Below are 21945 nucleotides of genomic sequence, written 5' to 3' on the forward strand. Positions count from 1 at the left end.
TAATAAATTCAATTATTTGAAAAATATCTCATGCAAAGATTAAATTGAAAATCTAAATCTAAATGTAAGCACATGCTAAATTAATTAATTCAATCAATCAATTAATTAAATCATTTATCTCTCCAACTTCTATTTCCATCCTTCAGTTAGCTTTTTCTAAATTTAGCTCTATGTGTCATCCTCTTTATTTCTTCCAATCATTCTTTTTCTTCCTTCAGTCATCTTTTTCTCAATCAGTTGACTCAATTAATCTATTCAATCTATTGAGTTTTACTCCTACAATCAGCAGTTCAACTATCAACTTGCATTTGAGCTCACCTCAGTTCACACCTATTGATCATTATGTTCCACCTTTCAATCAATCTTCTTCAATTTTCTATAAATTGAGCATCCATTCTCCATTTTGAATCCTCCTCAATCTTTACTCTGAATCACGAATTTCGAATCTTTGTGTCACTTTCAGGTTACCAGCGCAATATCTGAGAGCCATCATACCATGAAGAGGAGAAGAGAAATGGAAGCAATATGCAATCTTGGGATAGGGAGCTTTAATTGATTTCATTCTTAATTCCTATTTCTTGATATTGTATCTTTTCATTGTCTAGTTTGTTAGATTTGTTGATTAGATAGGGATTCGTGATTTCCCTTGTGCTTCTAATTGATAGCTTTGTTTATTTGAAGAATGAATTCTAGCATGCGTTACATTTTGGTGAACCCAGCGTGAACTAACAACAATTTAACCTTTTTCTGTGTTCTGTGTGATTTTTGCAGATTGTGGGGATTTTTTATTTTTTTTGCAGGTTGCACGAATTTTGAGAAAAGATTTTCCGTCACACAATCGCATAGACAGAATTATGCATTCGACCCTTCGAGGTCACACATTCATCCAGACAGGGTCATGCAATCGCCATGTCTGGATCACACAATCGCCCTTTCTGGGTCACACATCCGTAGGGTTAATTGTTGTTTTATTTTTCTTCTGTCTGTTATTAATTCTGTATAATTCTATCTTAAATTTGGTTAATCTGGGATCAAAATTTCTTTTTACTTCAGGATTTTATTAACAAAGTTTATGGCAAGAAAAGTTCAGTTCAAAATTTCAGGTGCGAGAAGGACGAAACAACAAAGGAGGGAAGCTAAACGATATCAAAAATTTCTCCAAGCAGAAAAATTGATACAGGATTCAGAAGAACAACTGGCCTTAGATAGATATAATAGCCTAGTTCTTTCTTATACAGTTAAATATGATCTAATCAATATTGAATGGATGATGAGGGATTTGGCTAGGGCTTCACAATTGGTTTCGCAGGTTCCAGATCGGGTTTAGTTTTCTTGTATTTTTTTTTTTGTTGTCTGCATTCTGTCACGCAATCGGCCTATTAGTGCTACGCAATCAAGCAGATAAAGTCACGCATTCGCTCTGTCAGATTTACGCATTCGCTTTGTCAGATTCACGCATTCGCTCAGTAAGTATCACGCAATCGCTCAGGTAGTATTACGTAATCGCCTCTGTCAAGTTCTCAGTTTCTATTTTCTGTTGGTTTATTTTGGCTACTAATCTTCTGTTTACAGCTTGTGGCGGATTCGTAGAGAGGATTAGATTAGTAATTTTGCATGCACGTCTCATACTTCAATTTTTGGTGCTTAAAATCAACAAAAGTTAAAATTGACATGCATGCACATCTCACACTTCAATTTTTAGTGCTTAAAATCAACAACAGCTAAAATTGACATGCATGCACATCTCACACTTCAATTTTTAGTGCTTAAAATCAACAACAGTTAAAACTGACATGCATGGATAATCTCACACTTCATTGTTGGTGCTTAAAATGAACATGGGCTAAAATTGACATGTGTGTATCTCACACTTGGTTTTTGGTGCTTAAAAATCAAACAAATGGTTAAAATTGACATATATGCCTTCATTCTTGGATTTGGTGTTTAAAATTGACATGCACATGCGGATCTAACACCTAAATTTGGGCTATAAAAAGAACGTGAATCAGGCTGCATTAGATTAAATCATTTTTCATTTTCTTAAGGGAAAAGAACTTTTCATTGTGTCTGGGGTGGACCTACTGTTGCACTAACTGACTTTCTACCCGCCATCGAGCCTAAGGGAGAAAGAAGGAAGGTGACAACGACATCCAAATTTTATTTTTGTTCTACATAGTGAGGGGTATCTTTGACTAAGGATTTCATCACCCCGCAGAGGTACTTCGAATTGGGATGCGTTGGGGATATCATCTCTCCCAGCGTACTCTCGAGCGGGTTTTTCGAGCTGCTATATAAATATACTGGTCAGGCGGCTAGAGTTTTGAGTGAATTCGACATATGTGGGGGCCTTCCCTGCACCGATAACCTCAACTAAAGCCTTAAGTGGCTTGCTCTGAGAATCCGTCGTAGGATTGGGACCCCTCGAAACCTAATACTAAGAACCAATTTAGTTGCCAAAAATCCTACATTCAGTGGTTTCGGGAGTGCGGATCGTACCCCATAGATACCCTTCATGTACCTTACACTATGATACAGGAATCCCTCAGCTAAAAGAACTTCAGATCTTCGGGGTAAGAGAGACTGGCATGCCCGAGAAGTGTGTGCCATGGAGTGGAGCCAGTGCTGCCAGACTCTTATCTGTTCATTTTGTTTCAGTATTTTATTGTAAGGGTCTCACTGAATGGTGTCCAATACCCAACCTAAGATTGTATTCTGTTCTTTTTTATGTATCGTTGTGATAGACCAGTATTGAGTCAGTCCCTTGGGCTATTTCAGGCCCTATCCCACGTATCTCCGAATTTTTCGAGATTGTATGAAAATTGAGTCAGTCAGCTATACATACCTACCAACCATTGTTCTCAGACTTGGAAAACTGCAAAACATTGTCCTACACACGAAGTTACCAAAAACAAAGTCTATTTTGAAACTAATTTTCAAAACGTCCTTACATACTTGTCCTCATTATCATCCTACATCTTTTGCATAGTCCCACTTACATCCTCATTATTGCCTACATCTTTTGCATAGTCCCACTTACATCCTCATTATCATCCTACGTCTTTTACATAGTCCCGCTTGCATCCTCATTATCGTTCGTAGTCCTTGCATAGTACTCATTATCATCCTCATATACGTCCTTGTCTAGACCTCATATACATCTCTCTTAGTTCATCATCATTTGCATAATCATCCTAGAAAGTCATACCCCAAATGTCCAAAACACAATCAAATGATCAATCAAACTCAATCTCAACTCAAACAAGTTGGTCAAGTTCAATCAAACATTGTCACATTTAGAGAAATGAAGAAAATATCTTACATGTTGTGATCCTAGGTCCAAACCAAACAAGCAAACATCATGGATTGGAATTATACATTTTGTAGAGAAGGTGGAGGATTCATGCCTTCCATTCCTATTCCATCGCCATCCATAGAAATATTAGCTCAACAAGTCAAAACTTTGCAACAACAAGTGACAGACATGGCTAGTCCTGACAACCATAAGGGCTGGTTAGAAAACATGATGAGAGAAGTGATGACCATGAGGGGATCAATATCAGACCAACCTTCTTCTTCTTGTGAGACCATTCAAACATGCCAACCTTCATTCTTCAATAAAATCATTCCTACCTCAATTCAACCAAAATTAGAGTCGTGTAAAAGTTCTTTTTCTTTCAACCCACTACATCAATCATACCAATCACATCAACCCAACATTCAAAGTACCTCTTTCAACCAAAATCAAACCCCATTCAACCAAATTCCAAATCAAAATTCATATCAACCCAACATTCAAACCTCGTTCAACCAAAATCAAACCCCATTCAACCAAATTCCAAATCAAAATTCATATCAACCCAACCTTCATACCTCTTTCAAGAAAAATCAAACCCCTTTCAACCAAAGTTCAAATCAAAATTCATTTAACCAAAATCAAACAACTTTCACCCAAAATCAAACCTCTTTCACCCAAAATCATACCTCTTTCACCCAAAATCACACTCCTTTCAACCAAATCCCAAATCAACCATATATATCCACCATTTCATCATCCCCTAAAGTCATGCAAGACCAATCCATGCCATCTCTATCTAATAACACAACCTCCCAAGGGGTATCCATAGCACAAAACAAATCCAATCCAAGTCATGATTTAGAGAGTCTCATTCAAAATCCTTTCTCATCAAGTCAAAAGGTTGAAATATTCCAAGAATCTCCCATGCATATCCAAATTCTTACCCCGTGTCAAGAGGATGATCCAAAATCAGAAGAAATGAGTCCTAAAACAAATAAAGATCAAGAACAACCACTTCCATCCTACCCAATTTTTTATCAAGATCCCACCGACCAAGAATCTTATGATGATCCCCTCGCTCTTTTCTATTCCATTCATAATCAAACCCTTCCATCTCAAGAACAAAGTGTCCTTTCAAGTCCCGTTCAACATCCACCTCCTCAACAAGATCAAAACATCCCTTCCATCCTCCCTAATAATCCCTTTACAAACCAAGATCAAATCATACCTTTACCATCATGTCCAAAACAAGATCTCATTATTTATCCAAATCTTGATCAAGGTCCCTCCATCCCTTCATCTCCATGTCATAATCCTCCATGTTCTTCACAAGATTCCCTCTCAAACAAACTTGTCATTTCTCCTAGTCTCTCTCATGATTCCTCTACACAAGTTGTTCATGAACCCCTTATCAATGAAATCACCAATCCAGATTATACTACACAAAACAACTTGTCAACAATTGTTCCATCATCCTCTTCAAGTGCATCAATAAAAATAGACATAACACCCGCTCATGTCATAACTTCGAAACCAATTTGCCTCATACACCTGCACTTGATAGACTGGGGGCGAGAGAACCTACCACGATTGGATTTCATTGAAAATCATAAGGATATAGCTGAATTCATGGGTTCCAGAGATGGATTTTCCTTTGATGATCCACATAATCCAAAAACTAATAAAATCAATATTGGAGATGTTGAACACGTACACCCAGCTGAGTCCTTATATCCTATTGGAAAACACATCTTTATCCGACTTTTTAAACAAAGACCAATGAACTACCTACACAAATATTATACCTAAGGGTTGTGTAGTTTAGGTTTTACTTTCCGCATTGCATATCATATCATTTAAAACATCTCCATTACATATAGTTTCTTTTTTTAAATGCATGGCATTCTCAAAGTTTCTACATTTACATATAGCAACATCAAATAAAACAAGGCAATTGTTCGAGTTTATCATTTGTTTGCATCTAAAGAAAACAAGGGTCATCTCCTTTCTTAGATATTCGGGCATGAATTCTTTGAGGTTCTAAGGTCATTCATTCTCAACATTACCCTGTGATGACGCTTTACTTATGGTTGGGTAGTGATTTCACTATTTGAGACTTTTTAACCTACAATCTATCAATTGCTATATCTCACACCTTAACAAAATCTCTAATTCATTCTAGACACCTAGTTGATCATATGACTAGTGAAAAATCTAAAATTCTACTTCAGCGCCGCTATAATTGTCACACCCAAGTAGGTTTCATTACTTACAAGTCAAGGTAAGAAAAGAAAAAAAAGAAAAAGAGCTATGCCAAATATCCATCTAAAGGCAAAAAGGGCAACGATATATAACTGAAATATCATGTATACAAATGCGATAAAAAAGCTTGACTATGGGAACATGCAAGTAACTCCATCAGGGTTATGAACGCCTACTGGCAATGGAGCAATATTTGAGAAATTACAGTCTATAACCTCGTCGGAGCTCTCAAGGCGTGTTGGCAACGAGGCTCTATTCGAGGTTCTTTTGAAGTTAGAATAATCCATGTAGCTAGTCGTATAGGATGCTAAGGATCTTTAGTGAACATAAGAGCGGAAATTAACGCATTTGCACACACATGGGCAAAAGAAGATCAAAGTTTCAAGAACCAATGGGGAAGTTTTCCACGTCTCCATTTGTAAATCCTAGTCACTAAGTGTGTTGAGATGAATGTTCTGAAGGACCTTAGAGATCGATTGACCGCTTATCTATGAAATGTTTTGCACCTTCATTTTCAATTGGTGTATCACAAATGCAAAAACAAACACAGTCAACCTTGTTCGAATAGGAAATGCATCTTCATCTTGCATATTGCATTCACATAGGTCATGTCAAAAATTCATTTGTCTCCACATACATTCTGCAGATCATTATGTCATACAAATCTGCACACTAGGGGCATAACTGAAAATATCCTAAAAATCATATAGTCTTGAAAAAATCCAAAAAATCATATAAAGTCTTGAACAAATCCAAAAAATTGAAAAACTCAAAATCCAAAAAATCATATAACGTCCACAATCAACCAAAAACATTCAAATACGATCCTGAAAAAGATCAACCAAAAACATTCAAATATGATCCTGAAAAATCATCCAATCAAAAACATTCAAAAATCTACCTACATAATCCAAAAACATCGAAAAAGCTCTTGGAAAAGAACTAAAAATAAAAAATCAATCAATCAGAAAAACTTGCAATAACATGTCTTGTGAGAAACAAATACCCTAGCAGATATCCAGCAAACACTTTGCATGAAGTTAACAAAGGATACGACTATCCAGTCAAACATCTGCAATCAACTAATCAAACTATCTTATCAATCGTATCATATCCATATCAACATGATCATTATCTTGTCTTAAACAGAAGAAGATACACTCAAAATTAGACAAGTTGGTCGTAAACAGGGTCCGCAACTTTCTGAGATCAAACATTATCAACTATCACATCAAGCAATTGAGAACGAAGACACAAGGTCAGTATAGCTGCTGAATTTTGTCTGGGTCAGTCTTTATCTTTTATCATTTGGGAACAGATTATGTTCCTATGCTACTCAAGGATGTCCACAAGTGACTAGAAGAGCCATGATGGGCATTATCTTTTTCTTTCTTTGTTGTTTGTCTGCTATGTGTTTGTTTCTTCAATGAGATATCTTTACATCTTGGTTCCTTATACCCTGATGTGCTAAGCTCCATTGTTCAATGATAAGGCTCAGTGATGAATATATATTGCACAATAAAATAAATGACACAGGTTCGTGATTCATTCATTTTCATTCTCATCTCATTTTCTTATTGATAGTTTGTTGATTTCCCATCTTCTTTCTAAATCATATTCTTTTCTAACATTATTCTTTCATCAATCTATTCTCTCATATTCTATCTCAATATCATCTTCACATCACCTCTCTCTATCTCTAATCAACTAACCATTCTTCTATCTTTAATCTCACATTCTTCTTTTTTTTCAAGAGATCATTCATGTCTTTAATGCACAAACAATCTCTCGAGGGGGCATTACACCCTAAGTATCATCGGGGCATACTGGGGCAGTAAATTTTTCATTTTCTTTGAAACAATATCGTTCCGACTTTGTCTCAAAGAGGGGAAAATGTAGACACCTAAAAATGTCTCATTGATCATGTACTAATTATTCCCCTAATTGATTAAATAATCTTTATTATTTAATTAATCTATTTCTTCTAATTTCATATTTCTTCATCATCTTACTAATTATTCTATTTCTTATTCTATCATCATTTAATCATTTCAATCATTTTCTAAATATTAATTAAATATTTATTATTTAATTAATTATGTTTAATTCCCCAATTTAAATAATCTTTAATATTTAAATAAATTAATTCTCAATTTATATCTCTAATCATCTAATCATTCAACTCTTTTCTAAATATTAATTAAATATTTATTATAATCTTTATTATTTAATTAAAGTTCATTTCTAACATAATTAAATAGTTTCTTTAAATTATTTAATTAACTAATTAATTCTTCCATTTTCAAATCCCCAAATTCTAATTTCATTTAATTTCATATCCTTGTAATTTCTTCCAAATTCAAATACATGTGCATGACTTCAAAAACCAAATTGAAAATCAAAGTCAAGTTCTAAATATATTCAAATACTAATTGAATTAATAAATTCAATTATTTGAATAATATCTCATGCAAAGATTAAATTGAAAATCTAAATCTAAATGCAAGCACATGCTAAATTAATCAATTCAATCAATTAGTTAATTAAATCATTTATCTCTCCAACTTCTATTTCCATCCTTCAGTTAGCTTTTTCTAAATTTAGCTCTTTGTGTCATCCTCTTTATTTCCTCCAATCATTCTTTTTCTTCCTTCAGTCAGCTTTTTCTCAATCAGTTGACTCAATTAATCTATTCAATCTATTGAGTTTTACTCCTACAATCAGCAGTTCAACTATCAACTTGCATTTGAGCTCACCTCAGTTCACACCTCTTGATCATTGTTCCACCTTTCAATCCATCTTCTCCAATTTTCTATAAATTGAGCATCCATTCTCCATTTTGAATCCTCCTCAATCTTTACTCTGAATCACAAACTTCGAATCTTTGTGTCACTTGCAGGTTACCAACGCAATATCTGAGAGCCATCATACCACGAAGAGGAGAAGAGCAATGGAAGCAATATGCAATCTTGGGATAGGGAGCTTTAATTGATTTCATTCTTAATTCCTATTTCTTGATATTGTATCTTTTCATTGTCTAGTTTGTTAGATTTGTTGATTAGATAGGGATTCGTGATTTCCCTTGTGCTTCTAATTGATAGCTTTGTTTATTTCAAGAATGAATTCTAGCATGTGTTACAATAATAATGGTGGAGTGGTTGAGAAAGGGATAGAGGAAAAGTTAATCATGTATTTGATAGACCATAAGTTGTGATAGGAGGACTGCCTATACCTAGTTGAGTTCATATACAACAATAAAAATCATAACTCCTTAAGCATGTCACCATTTCAGACACTTAATGATAGGTCATGCAAGACATTGAGTTTGATTTCATCATTGGCTCCAAGATGTTGCAATACATGAAGCAAGAAGGGATTCAAAATTACTTATATATATAGGTGTCATAGAATTGCCAAAATAAATATATCAATATCAAGAGATTGGATCAACACTTCTCAATCAATAATAAGGTTTTTTTTAGATTGTAACAACATAGGAGTTTAGTCCATTATGGAGATGGCTCTAATATTGCATTTTATTTTTGTGGGATCCTACAAGATCTTAGAATGGATAGGTTGTTGTCTATCATCTAGATTTTCCACCTAGCCTATCACACATCCATCATATGTTTCATAGTTCATTTATAAGGATGTATATTTCTCAGAGAAATCTTTTATTATTGGAGAATTTTATAAGTTGAGGTAGATGAGAAGCTAATTTTGGAGCTTGTGAATAAATTAGCACACTAGATGCTAACCTTTCAAGGGCAAGAGTTGGACTAAGTTACAGTCTAGTGGGATCAGTATGCTGAGGTTAGAATTACATAGGAGAACACTACACAATCGTGGGAACTTTATCCACAACTCTTCGAGGGAATTTGGAAGGAATACTAATTTAATAGTATGAGATTTTGCCAAGATCAAGGGCACAATGAAAATCATAAAGAGAGACAATAGAATGACAAGAACAAACTGTATTCTCATCAGTATACAAATGATCAACTAGATTAACCAATACAATGGATATGAGCCTACTTATACAGGCAAGGCCATATGGATATGCGATCACACAATCATGTCATGTGGCTCAATGAGAAACAAGGGTAGGTAAGAAATACTAGGGGTAGGTAGGAGAAATAATATAATATTCCACAAGAGGTGGATGACCCACCGAATGTGGAGTGTAACATTAAAATAAGACCACAAAAGGTGGAATTTCTGCTACAAGCTATATCCCTATGTGCACACTTCCCTAAGTGTCTCATATCCAAACTACGAAGAGATGCATTATCCTAAGTTAACTTAAGTAAAGTGTAATAATATCCATAATGAATATTTATTTACACCACCACCCCCACCTTAAGTTCAACTTAGGGGAATGAAGACTCAAGTCAACAATGCAAGATGGGCCCTGGCTACGAGGCCATGATAGGTACCCATGTACAAAATGAAAATGCAAGCAAAACTATGCAAAGCAATCTCACAAACAGAGAAAGGGATAAAACCCAGTGGAAAAAAACTCCCCCCCAAAAGAGAGATGAATGTACAAAATACTCTCAAAGAAGAAGGACAAAGCCTCAAAGAGGAAAAAGTCCCCCCCATAAGAGAGGAAGGAGAAGTCAGCTGACCCCCCTAATGAGACATCTCGCACCCCCAAGAGAGCTCACAACTGCTAGAACTTACTCTCGGTGAAAGGTTTGGTGAATATGCATGCAACTTGCTCCCCTGTAGGACAATACTGCAAATCAATGACTTGCTCCTGAATCGGCTCTCAGATGTAGTGCATATGGATCTTGATGTGTTTGGTCCACTGGTGTTGGACCGGGTTCTTCGAGATTGCAATGGCACTCTGATTGTCACAATGTAGAATTGTCGGTTGTGGAGTGGTGAACCCAAACTCAGTGAGGATCTTTTGAAGCCAAATGGTCTCAGTCACTGCGTTAACAACTCCTCAATACTCAGCCTCAGTCGAAGAGAGAGCAATAGCATGTTGCTTCTTGCTCTGCCAACAAATGGGGCCCGAACCAAGGTGAAAACTATAACCTGAAGTAGACTTATGATCATCAAGATCGCCAGCTCAATTGGAGCCTGTGTAACCAACCAAGTGAAGTCTTGTGCCTACCGCATAGTGAATCCCATAATGATGTGTACCCTGGATGTGATGCAAGATGCATTTGGCGGCTTTCCAATGAAGCTCACGTGGTTCCTGCATGAAGCGGGAAACCATGCCAACTGCAAATGAAATATCAGAATGTGTGTGAGTCAAGTAGATAAGACTACCCACAAGCTAACGATACAATGTGGCATCAACTGGTGGAGAAGAACACAAAGCCTCAAGCTTGACTCTTGAAAGAAAGGGAGTCAGTGCAGGCTTACAATCAACCATATGAAAGCATGGAAGAAGATCAAGAGCATACTTGGGCTGTGATAGTGTAATCCCAGAAGGTGACTGTGAAATCTCTATCTTGAGAAAGTAGTGCAAAAGACCCAAGTCAGTCATAGCAAATATGTCATGCAAAGCAGATTTGACCCTACTAATGATGGATGTGGTGCTCCCTGTAATGATCAAATCATCAACATATAGTACAAGTATCAAGTGAGAGTCATCCTGTCGCAAAATGTAGACATTCGGATCGGAATGACATCTGGTGAACCCTGCTAAGAGAAGAAATGAATCCATCTTGGCGTACCAAGCCCTGGGGGGTTGCCTAAGACCATAGAGAGATTTCCTTAGTATGCAAACCAAGGAAGAATCCTGGATGAAACCCTATGGCTGCTCCATATAAATCTCCTCATCAAGATCCCCATGGAGAAAAGCACTCTTCACATCCATCTGATGTACAATCCAACCATGAGTTGTGGCAAGAGCAAGTGTCAAGTGAATGGAGTTCATCTTGGCTACGAGCGCAAAGTTCTTTGTATAGTCAACACCTAGAACCTGAGAGAAACCTTTTGCAACAAGTCGAGTCTTATACTTATCCACACTACCATCCACTGCAAACTTGGTCCGATAGATCCACTTACATCGAACCATCTTTCTCCCCTTAGGGAGATGGACTAAATCCCATGTGTTGTTCCTCATCAAGGAACTAAACTCTTCCTCCATAGCGTGGTCCCACTCAAGAACCCCTGATGCTTCCTGAAATGTCTGTGGATCGAAAGCGGTAGCAATGAATGCATGTGGAAGGTCTTGATGCTATGATCGAGTCCTCCATGTATCTGAAGGATCCCCAACAAGAGAACCCGCTGACTCAAGTGTCTTTCGAGCCCAATGAGGTCTAGGTGGAGGTGGAGAATGAGGCTCCTCAACTGCAAGTGGACCCAACAAAGGTGTAACCCTGTGAGTCAGAGTTGAAGGAGTCTCATCATCTGAATCACTAGCATCACTATCCATAATGGAGGAAGGTGGAGGAGGTAGAGAGGCTAAGCTAGGAGAGCTTTCCTCAAAATGAACACTCCTCTCAATAAACACCTCATGTGTCTCAGGATCCATCAATCTATATGCCTTAACACCCTCAGGGTATCCAACAAAAATACAAGGCCTACTCTGTGGTTCCAATGCCTTGCATTTTTGCGATGAAATGCGAGCCCATGCTGAACACCCAAAGACTTTGAAATGTCTCACTATCGGTTTCCTACCAGCCCAAGCTTCAAAAGGAGTAATACCTTGCAAAACTTTGTGACGAACCCGATTTTGGATGTGTGTGGAACAACTGATAGCCTCTACTCAAAAGGCAGGATCAAGAGAACGTGCATGTATCATACAACTAGCCATTTCTTTGAGAGTTCTATTCTTGCACTCTGCAACTCTGTTCTGTTGTGGAGTGTATGCAACAGAATGTTGAAGATCAATCCCCTCAAATGTACACAAATCCTCAAGTCTTTTGTTCACATATTCCCTTCCATTATTTGTGCGAAGAATCTTGGCCACTTTCCCGGATTGCTTCTCCACACAAGTCTTGAAGTCCTGAAATCTGTCAAATACTTCACTCTTATGAATAAGAAAGTAGACCCAAGTGAAGCAAGAGTAGTCATCAATGAAGGTGAGGACATAGCGGGCCTTACTAAATGAGGTGCTAGAAATGGACCTGCTACATCGTTGTGAACAAGTTGAAGAACTTCCAAATCTCTCCAAATTTTCCCCTTATCAAACTTGTCCTCGAGATGCTTGCCCATGGAACACCCTGAACATACACCCTCTGAAAAACTGATTCAAGGTTAACCCGTGACCATGTCTTTAGTGTTGAGCTGCTGAAGTTAGCAGTAGTTGAGGTGACCAAACCGCTCATGCCATAGCTTACTTTCTGAATTTGAATGAGTAAGCAAGGCCCTAGAAGGAGAACTTGGCACAAAGTGGGAGAATGAATAAAGCCTTTAGTTGTCATTGACTTGTCCCACTGCTACCAAGGCATCATCATCAAGTTCCTTTACCACAACTGAATCAGGTGTAAACTCAACCTTTTTCCCATTCCCATAGTGAGTGATTTGATAGATAGAGAGAAGGTTGGTAGACAAGTTAGGAACATAAAGAACATTCTCAAATGTTCCATCATCCATGTCAACTGAACCTTTCCCTTCAACCTCAACTTGTGTATCATCACCTATGTAAATGTGAGGTACCTTTGATGGCTTCAATGAAGAACACTGCTCCTTTGTAGAACCCATGTGATAAGAGGCACCCAAGTCAAGTATCCACTGCTGTGAAGAACTTGTTGTTGCCACAAATGCTTGCCCTTTCCCGTAGACTATGAGGAAGAGGAAGGAGATGAATCCTTCTTTGTATAGGCGGATGGCAAGTTGATGTTGGTTTTCTTAAGAAGATTTGTCAACTCATCAACTTGCTTGGTGTGGCATCGATGCTCATCGTGACCATACTTCTTGAAATATGCACAAGTTGGTTTATCCTTCTTAGTTGGAGTCCCCTTCTTGGAAGAGGATGATTGCCCTTTTTCCTGATGTGGCTTTGACATAGATTGCTTCTTCTTCTTGTTGGAATCTTTGCCTTGACTCCCTTGACTCCCTTGATTAGCCACCAAATCCTTGGACTTTGAAGACTTGAGAAGCCCCATGTTCAACAACTTAGATTGTTCTAATATGAACATTTTTGTGAAAGCATCAAATGAAGGCATAATGTAGGAACTCCTCATTGTCAAACGATGAGTTTGGAAGCTTGAAACAAATGTTGCATATTCTGGTGCAAGCTTGTCCAATAAGTTGCATATCAACTGAGCATCCTTTTTGTCAATTCCACAATCCTTAAGCTTTTCTCTTAGCTCATTTGCTTTGGTGACATAATCTTGGATTGATTCAAAACTCTTGGGATCCAAGTTAGTGATCATTGTCAATCTTGTAATCTTTGATTTCATCAACTTGACCATACTGATTTCAACTTTACAACTGCCTTAATAAGGCCAAAGGAGACTCAAACTAATAATGTAAGTGATATAAACTAAGATCCAAGCAAATTACAAGTACCAAATAGGCCAAAAAAGACCAATATCTGAAAGTAAAATATCCACTCAAAATCTCTGAAAACTGATCATAGATTATGAAGGTAGAAAACAAAATATGCACTTTAAAAAAAAATGGCACCTGAAAAGGAGGTCGTATGAGCTCAAACGAAGCCTTTGAAGTTGCAAAATTGAGGATTGGATAGGTACAGCTGAGAGAATCCAAAAATTCCGAAAAACTTGTACACTAAAATCAGAAAATAACCACACCACTACGAAGAGCACAAAACATTAGCTCAAATAAAAAACAAATGCACCCAAAAAGGAGCAAAATTGAGCAAGTTATGAGCCTCCAAAGTTAACCCAAAAATTCAAACTGCTCAACAGAGAGGGGTCTAAATTTTTTCAAAAAATGTTGACATGGCAGTTGACTGGGTAGGTGGTGATGTGGCAGGCAGTGGGCCTGGCTGCTGAGGTGGCAGGCGGAGGTGGGCCCGACTGTTGAGGTGGCGACGGTCGGAGGGCCGACGGGAGGTCTGTCGACGGGAGGTGTCAAGGTCGGAGGGTCGGTGGGAGGCATCAGGGTCAGAGGGCCAGTGGGAGGTGTCGAAGGGTCAAGTCGGGTCAGAGAGCTGACGGGAGGCGTCGAGGTCAGGTCGGTTGTGGCTGCCGGAGCGGTAGAGGATGGCGGTCTGGGAAGCTACAGAGGTCGGCGGGCTGGGAAGCGGTGATGTCCGGTGGCCGAGGCAGGTGGCGGTGGTTGAGGCTAGTGGGTACACCTGCAAAACCTATGGAAAGGTACGACGGGGGCAGAGGGGGGGGGTCCGTAGACCCCCAAACAAATTTTTTTTTTTCTTTTTTTCTTTTTAAATAAAAAACCCCTTTTTTTAAAAAAAAAATGCCCCTTTTTTTCTTAGAAAATGAAAAAAAAAATTCAGAAATTAATTTATTTTTTCCAAATCCGAAAATTTTGTACCGTACCGCCCAGATTTGGGCAAAAAATTCCTCCAACACCCAAAATTTGACTTTCGCCAAAATAGGTCGAGTTTATACTCGATTTTTATGGAAATGGTCTCCCATACGCAATGGTGAGGTTGAAAATGCTCTAAGATGCCTCCAAAAATCGCAGTCCCTCAGATCCGAAAATAGAAGCCTTCCAAGATGTCTCCCAAAACCAATCAATGAAACCCCAATGGATCTGATACCATGTGAGATTTTGCCAAGATCAAGGGCATGATGAAAAGCATAAAGAGAGACAATAGAATGACAAGAACAAATTGTATTCTAATCAATATACAAATGATGAACTAGATTAACCAATACAATGAATATGAGCCTACTTATATAAGCAAGGCCATATGGATATATGAGCATGCAATCATGACATGTGGCTCAATGAGAAACAAGGGTAGGTAAGAAATACTAGGGGTAGGTAGGATAAATAATATAATATTCCACAAGAGGTGGATGACCCACCAAATGTGGAGTGTAACAGCAAAATAAGACCACAAAAGGTGAAATTTCTCCTACAAGCTATATCCCTATGTGCACACTTCCCTAAGTGTCTCATATCCAAACTACAAAGAGATGCATTATCCTAAGTTAACTTAAGTAAAGTGTAATAATATCCATGATGAATATTTATTTACACCAACAAATAGAATGGGGATATAAGGCTCGTCTATTTTGTGAACATGGTCACACTAATTGTAAAATATCATTAAAATTGATAGCTAGTTACTAGAAGGATTCGTATGCTAGCATTGGTTTAAACACGTAGATGCTTTTCTATTATTGTGTGTGTGTGTGGTATGTGTGCTAAATATGTGGATTTAATATATTATGAATGCATGTCATAGATAGTTGATATTGTTCCATACAATTAGTTTAGCTTAAATTAGAGAATCATAATTATCTATTATGAACAACCCTAATTTTGATATTAATTGATCAGAGGATATTTAAGATAAAATCAAATCATAATTATTTATTTGAATAAATTATAAGATATGTGAGAAGATAATTTATGCATATGAAGAATTGATGGTTAATTCATTCATATTTTGAAATCATACATTGTTATGAATAATAAATTTTATAAAATATTAATTGCATGTATATAGTGAAAGGAATAAGTGTGTTGGTATGCCTAACTACAAATATATTAAGGTATATAGACCAAATATCATAATTTCAATCCTCAACAAATAATTTTCCTAGTAATGGTGTCATCATATTGGTGCAAGTTGACAATATGCCAACAATACTTGAAGAAACATTACTAAAATGCCATTAACCCTTGGCAATCACGTCATCCTGCTAGTGATCCAAATTGTATATTGTACCTCTAGATAAAGCACTTCAAATTCTAAATGTAGGGACAAATCGATTTAGATTAATAGGGTGAGACTAAAGATCAACCTACATGTGATTTGAGTCATTGACAAGAGTGGGTAACATTTTACATTACTTAGTTTTGTTAGGCCAATAAGGGTATTCCTAGAGATATTATAGGACAATTGAAGAGAATGGTAATAGAATAGTTATACAACTTAGTTAAACCTAGTGTATAAGGAAAACCACTAAGATTTTCCACTAAGTATCCCTCATACTAGCTTATTGATCTTGTAAACCATAGATCTCTATATAGAAAATTAATAGTAGGCTAAAATGCAACTAAAGATGCAAATTCAAACTAATATCCCCAAATTTATAATTTTTTAATTCTCTTACTTTATAGGCAACCTATGAGAAACCAAAACATACATAAAACTCATAAGATGGGTAAACAATGACATGATTTGAAAATATTTAACAATTGTGATTATCAATGGTCTTATACAAACTAATAAAAGTGTAAGGTGGAGGTTAAGAACTAAATAATGGAGAGTCGAGGCAAGCAACGACTAATTTCTCAGTAGAGGGCGTGAGGTAGTTGTTGGGGTCACTATCTTCCATGGTGACCGCCACAGAGGGTTTGGGAGGATTGGCCACTGCAACCAGTTTTCAAAGAGGATCATTGGAGGCGCCCGAAAATGTGGTTCGCTCCTTGAGTTTCATATGTGAGCGGTTTTCGCCCAAAGAGAGGTTTGAATCGGTCCAAAGTTACAAATGTCCAGCCTAGATTAGACAAGAGACCCGTGGACCAAGACCAAGAGGATATGAAGATTGATCGGAGGAGAGTGTTGTTGAATATAGAGGACGAGGAGTGCAAGTTGGCAGTGAAAACTCTTAGAGAAAGGGGCCTCTTTGTTAAATGGGTAGACGACTGGCCAACTCTCCCTAAAGTTATCAGATGGTGTAAGGAGGTGTGGGGTCAAGGTTGTATTGTGAAATCATTGCCAAATGCTTTGTTCCTGATCATTTGCAAGGATTCAATGGTAAAAGAGGGAATTTTAAATGGAGAGCCCTATTAGATGGGTGGCAGCAGAGCTTATATTCGGGACTGGGAGCCTAACTTTGATCCAGTCTCAGCAAAGATTGAAGAGGTTCCTTTGTGGATCAAATTGTATAATCTTCCTAGGGAATATTGGGAGGAAGACACTTTGCAAGTGATAGGCAATAGACTGGGTCGGTACATCAAATCTGAGGAAGTGAGGAATGATTTGGACTCCTACATATACACGAGAATATGCATTATGTGGAGGCCAATCCCCCCCTTCCTTTGGAGATTGAGCTTGTCTCAAGTGAAGGTATTTGGGTCCAAAAGATCGAAGTGGATAAAGATAGAGAGAATTGTATGTAAGGGCATAGGCCATTTGGAGGAGACCTGCTCTAAACAAGGGAAAGGTAAGCAAAAGGTTGGAGATGCGTAAGTAGGTTTCTCTCAAGAGAATTTAGTTGGTAATCTTTGCAAGAAGAATGATATCTATGGGGTCTCAATGGAGAGGGCTATACCTTGTACTAAGGTAGGAGAAGAGAACATGAGCAACAAGAAATCTTGTTCAACGCCCCTGGGAACTGATTTACCCCCAAGGAAGGATTTCAGCAAGATTGATGATTCTCAACCTTAGAAGGAGCTCTCAAATAATGATATGAATGTGGGAAATACTATAGTTTCTCCAAGGGGTGGGGGGCTGAGCTATCTTGAAAAGACAAATAATATCACCCTAGATCTTAATGTGTCAGGTCTAGACTCAATTTTGAAGGAAGGTGGTGAGAGTTTGGAAGACCCTGGGGACAAAAAGATTATATAGTCTTCTCATTTGGTGTATGAAAGAAGAACCCCAGCCAAGAGGCAATGGTGTGATTATTTAGGTCAGTCCAACGTAGAGACAATTAAGCATTGCACAAGGCAAAATGCTGAAGTGAAAGATATTGTAAGGAAATCCCCTATCCGCTCTCTCTTTGTGCACCAAGGAGATTCTGATACTGGGGAGGAGGACCTGTTTCGTGAGGAGGATTTAGTAGACATATCGGAACTCATAACCATCTCCCAATCAGTGTCCCAAATTGTGAAGCCCCGAAATGGATAAAAGAAAAAGAGGGGTAAGAAGTCTAGTAGGGATCTTCTTATCCGAGCAGGTACTGCCAAAGGTCAGTGCAAATTGAGTATCGAGAAGGGAAACACCCTTCCTGGGAAACAATGAAGATCTTCTCTTGGAACGTCAAGGGATGGAACGCCCCTGAAAAACTTCGTCTGGTCAAACGTGGAGTTTAGCAGATGAAACCTGATATCTTCTTGTTACAAGAAACTAAGATCAAGTATTTATATTTGGGGAAGTTCAAGGTGCAATGGAAAGAGTGGGAGGGCAAGTTTAGAGTGGTGGATGGAGCTTCTGGTGGGCTGTGTATGTTGTGGAACCTGAGGGTGATGAAGGGAGAATTGCTTGAGGACAATAAGTGGTGGATTGCTACCAGGATGACTTCACTGATACATTGAACTATTTTCATATTGATTAACATATATGGGCCCTACAACCAGAAGGAGAAAGAAGAGGTTTGGGTAAACATTTTGAGTTTTATAGCTCAGTATGTGCATTGCTTAGTTGTGGTTGGGGGGGGGTTTAATGCTATCAAGTCTCCGTCAGAGAAGGAAGGGGGAACTAGAGGTTTAAATATTGCATAGAGACTCTTCAATAATTTCATTTCTAGCAAGCAACAATCTGATGGATATTGCTTTCTGCAAAGGTAATTTTACTTGGCCTAACAAGTAGGAGGGAGTGAACATAATCATTCAAAAATTGGATCATTTCCTTCTTTCAGAGAACTAATTCTCAACTGCAGTTACTTGGGAAGCGTTGGTATGGCCTATTTTGGGTTCACACCATTTTCCTATCTCTATTAACTTTCAATGAGATTTTGTTCCTTAGAGATGCCCTTTCAAATTCGAAAAGATGTGGCTTCGTAAGTCAGACTTGCATGAGCAGCTTATCAGATGGTGGAATGATTTGGTTAGACTTAATGTTTCGAAGGCTCATATGGTGGTTTGTAAACTGAGAAATGTCCAGGAGAGATTGAAAGAATGGAATAGGTCTAGTTTTGGCAATATCTTTGTTGACAAAGCAAAGGTAGAGATAGCTTTGGAGAGTTTGAACCTTAAAAATATGGGGGACGGATTGACGGTGGAGGAATTCCATCAAGAGTGTGAACTTCAAATGAAATTTCGAAGATCTTAGCCAGGGAGGAAATTTATTGGAGACAAAAATTGAGGGAGAAGTGGCTCAAAGAAGGTGACAGAAATACCTTTTTTTTTCATAAGTCAGTGAAAATGAAGCGGAGTTTTAGAAGAATTAATAGGATCTCGGATAGCCAAGGCATAATTTTGGAGTCTCCTGAGAAAATCAATCAAGAGGCAGTTGAATTTTTTAAGACACTATTGAACGTGCCTTTTGACTTTGATCGTGGGTCGCAAGACAGGGGGTGGGAGATATTCCTAAGCTAATTTCGGAGGATGATAAGAAGCTCTTCTTGCAACATTTCTCAATGGAGGAAGTGAAAAAGGTTGTCTTTTCGCTTGGTGCAGATAAATCTCCTGGTCCGCATGGGTTCCCAGACTTCTTTTTTCAAAATTTTTGGGAAGTTGTCAAAGATGATATTTTGGCTATGGTTGAGGAATCTAAAGAGATAAGGTATATGCCAAAGGATTTGAATAATACCTTTATTGCCCTAATCCCCAAGAAAATTGAAGTGAGAACCTTTGATGATATTCTATTAGGATAAACGGTGAACAACTGAGAGGGGGGGTGAATTAGTTGTTAACAAATTATATAAATCAAACCACTTTATAACCTTTAACTGGAGTACACAAACATTGAATACCGGAATAGCAGAAACAGATACCAGTAAGCAATAAAACTTAAGAATGAAATAGAGAATTAACACAATGCAACCATACCACATAACACCATGATATGTACGTGGAAAACCCGGTAAAGGGAAAAACCACGGTGGGAAGCCTACCCACAATCAAATGATACTTCTGCAAAAAGTATGTGATACAATAAGGGGCCTGCACATGCAGGAAGGCACACTACCTAGAGCGTACTGCTCATTACAAAAGAGTCTGACTGAATAGAGAGAGGTTATAACCACCTCAAGATAATTGGACAACAATCCAGAAGAATGAACTGCCAAAGATAGTATCTACCATGCCTAATTACAGTCCCGGTTAATCTCAATACCGGAGGCCTTTGACCTCTTATATAAACCCAATTCGATCACCTATGATCGACCAAATCTCCTTCGCATATGATATTACATTCCACGACCATGACACATATTATTCCCATACCATTCCCTTCTCTCTAAAATGAGATCTTACAGCAATTCATACAAACCATAAGGCCTAAACCAATTAGGTCGGCCACCTAAAAAATATTACAATAAGATCATTACATACATCCATATTACAACAATATGCCATGTCTTAAGACCAAAACAACAATAACCAATCCATAAATCATCTCGGTAACATGTAGAGAACACGTTAACATCATACTGGTCCATAACCTAGATAGGTATCGAACCTAATCTGGATCCACCACGCCAAAGCGATGTCTTCAATCAGTTGAAACACGATCAGGGATCACCTTCTGCATCCCGAATTCCATCTAGAATTCGCACCAACGCCACTTAAGCATTTTGTCAAAGATTCTCAGTAAATGCTCTGTCGGTTAAACCTTAAACCCTTACCGGTAACACAAGATCTTCTACCGGTAACCAAAACCTGTATGTCGGTAACCAACCAAAACAGCTAGTGTTGACATCAATGACAAAACATCAATGCAACACATAATCAATTCCTCCATATTGCCAACATATTCAACCAATCTCTTTATGTAACACTGCATATAATATTATAGAAAAAGTTATGGCCAACAGGTTGAAGAAATTACTCCCAAAAATTATCTCTGAGGAATAGACTAGCTTTACCCCTAATCGCTCTATTGTGGAAGGAATTATCATTGCCCACGAGGCAATTCATTTGGTCAGAACTGCAAAGGTGGAGAGGATGCTGGTAAATATTGATATCAAGAAAGCATACGATCTTGTCAATAGAGAGTTTGTGGTGTAGGTTTTGAAACAGTTTGGATTTCACCATCACTGGATCGACTAGGTTTATAGTTGCATCTCGTCCCCAAGGTGTTTAATCCTTGTCAATGGTTCACCTCAAGGTTTCTTTTTGACTTCTAGGGGTATTCGTCAAGGAGATCTGGTTTCTCCTTTCCTATTCATAATCATGGCAGAAACCTTCATGACAGAAGCCTTGGGAAGAATGATCAATTAGAGTCGGATGGAGGGTCGTTGGAGAGGTATTTGCATTGCTAATGGTATGGAGACGGTATCCCATACTTAATTTGCAGATGATACTTTGTTGTTTGGGGAGGCTTCTCTTAGGGAATCGAGAATTATGAAAGGCATTCTGAATCGATACTGCAAGGTCTCAGGTCAGGTGGTAAATTGGCATAAATCTGAGCTATATTGCTTTAATACTAA

This window comes from Cryptomeria japonica, chromosome 1, assembly GCF_030272615.1.
Source record: "Cryptomeria japonica chromosome 1, Sugi_1.0, whole genome shotgun sequence".
Lineage (NCBI taxonomy): Eukaryota > Viridiplantae > Streptophyta > Pinopsida > Cupressales > Cupressaceae > Cryptomeria > Cryptomeria japonica.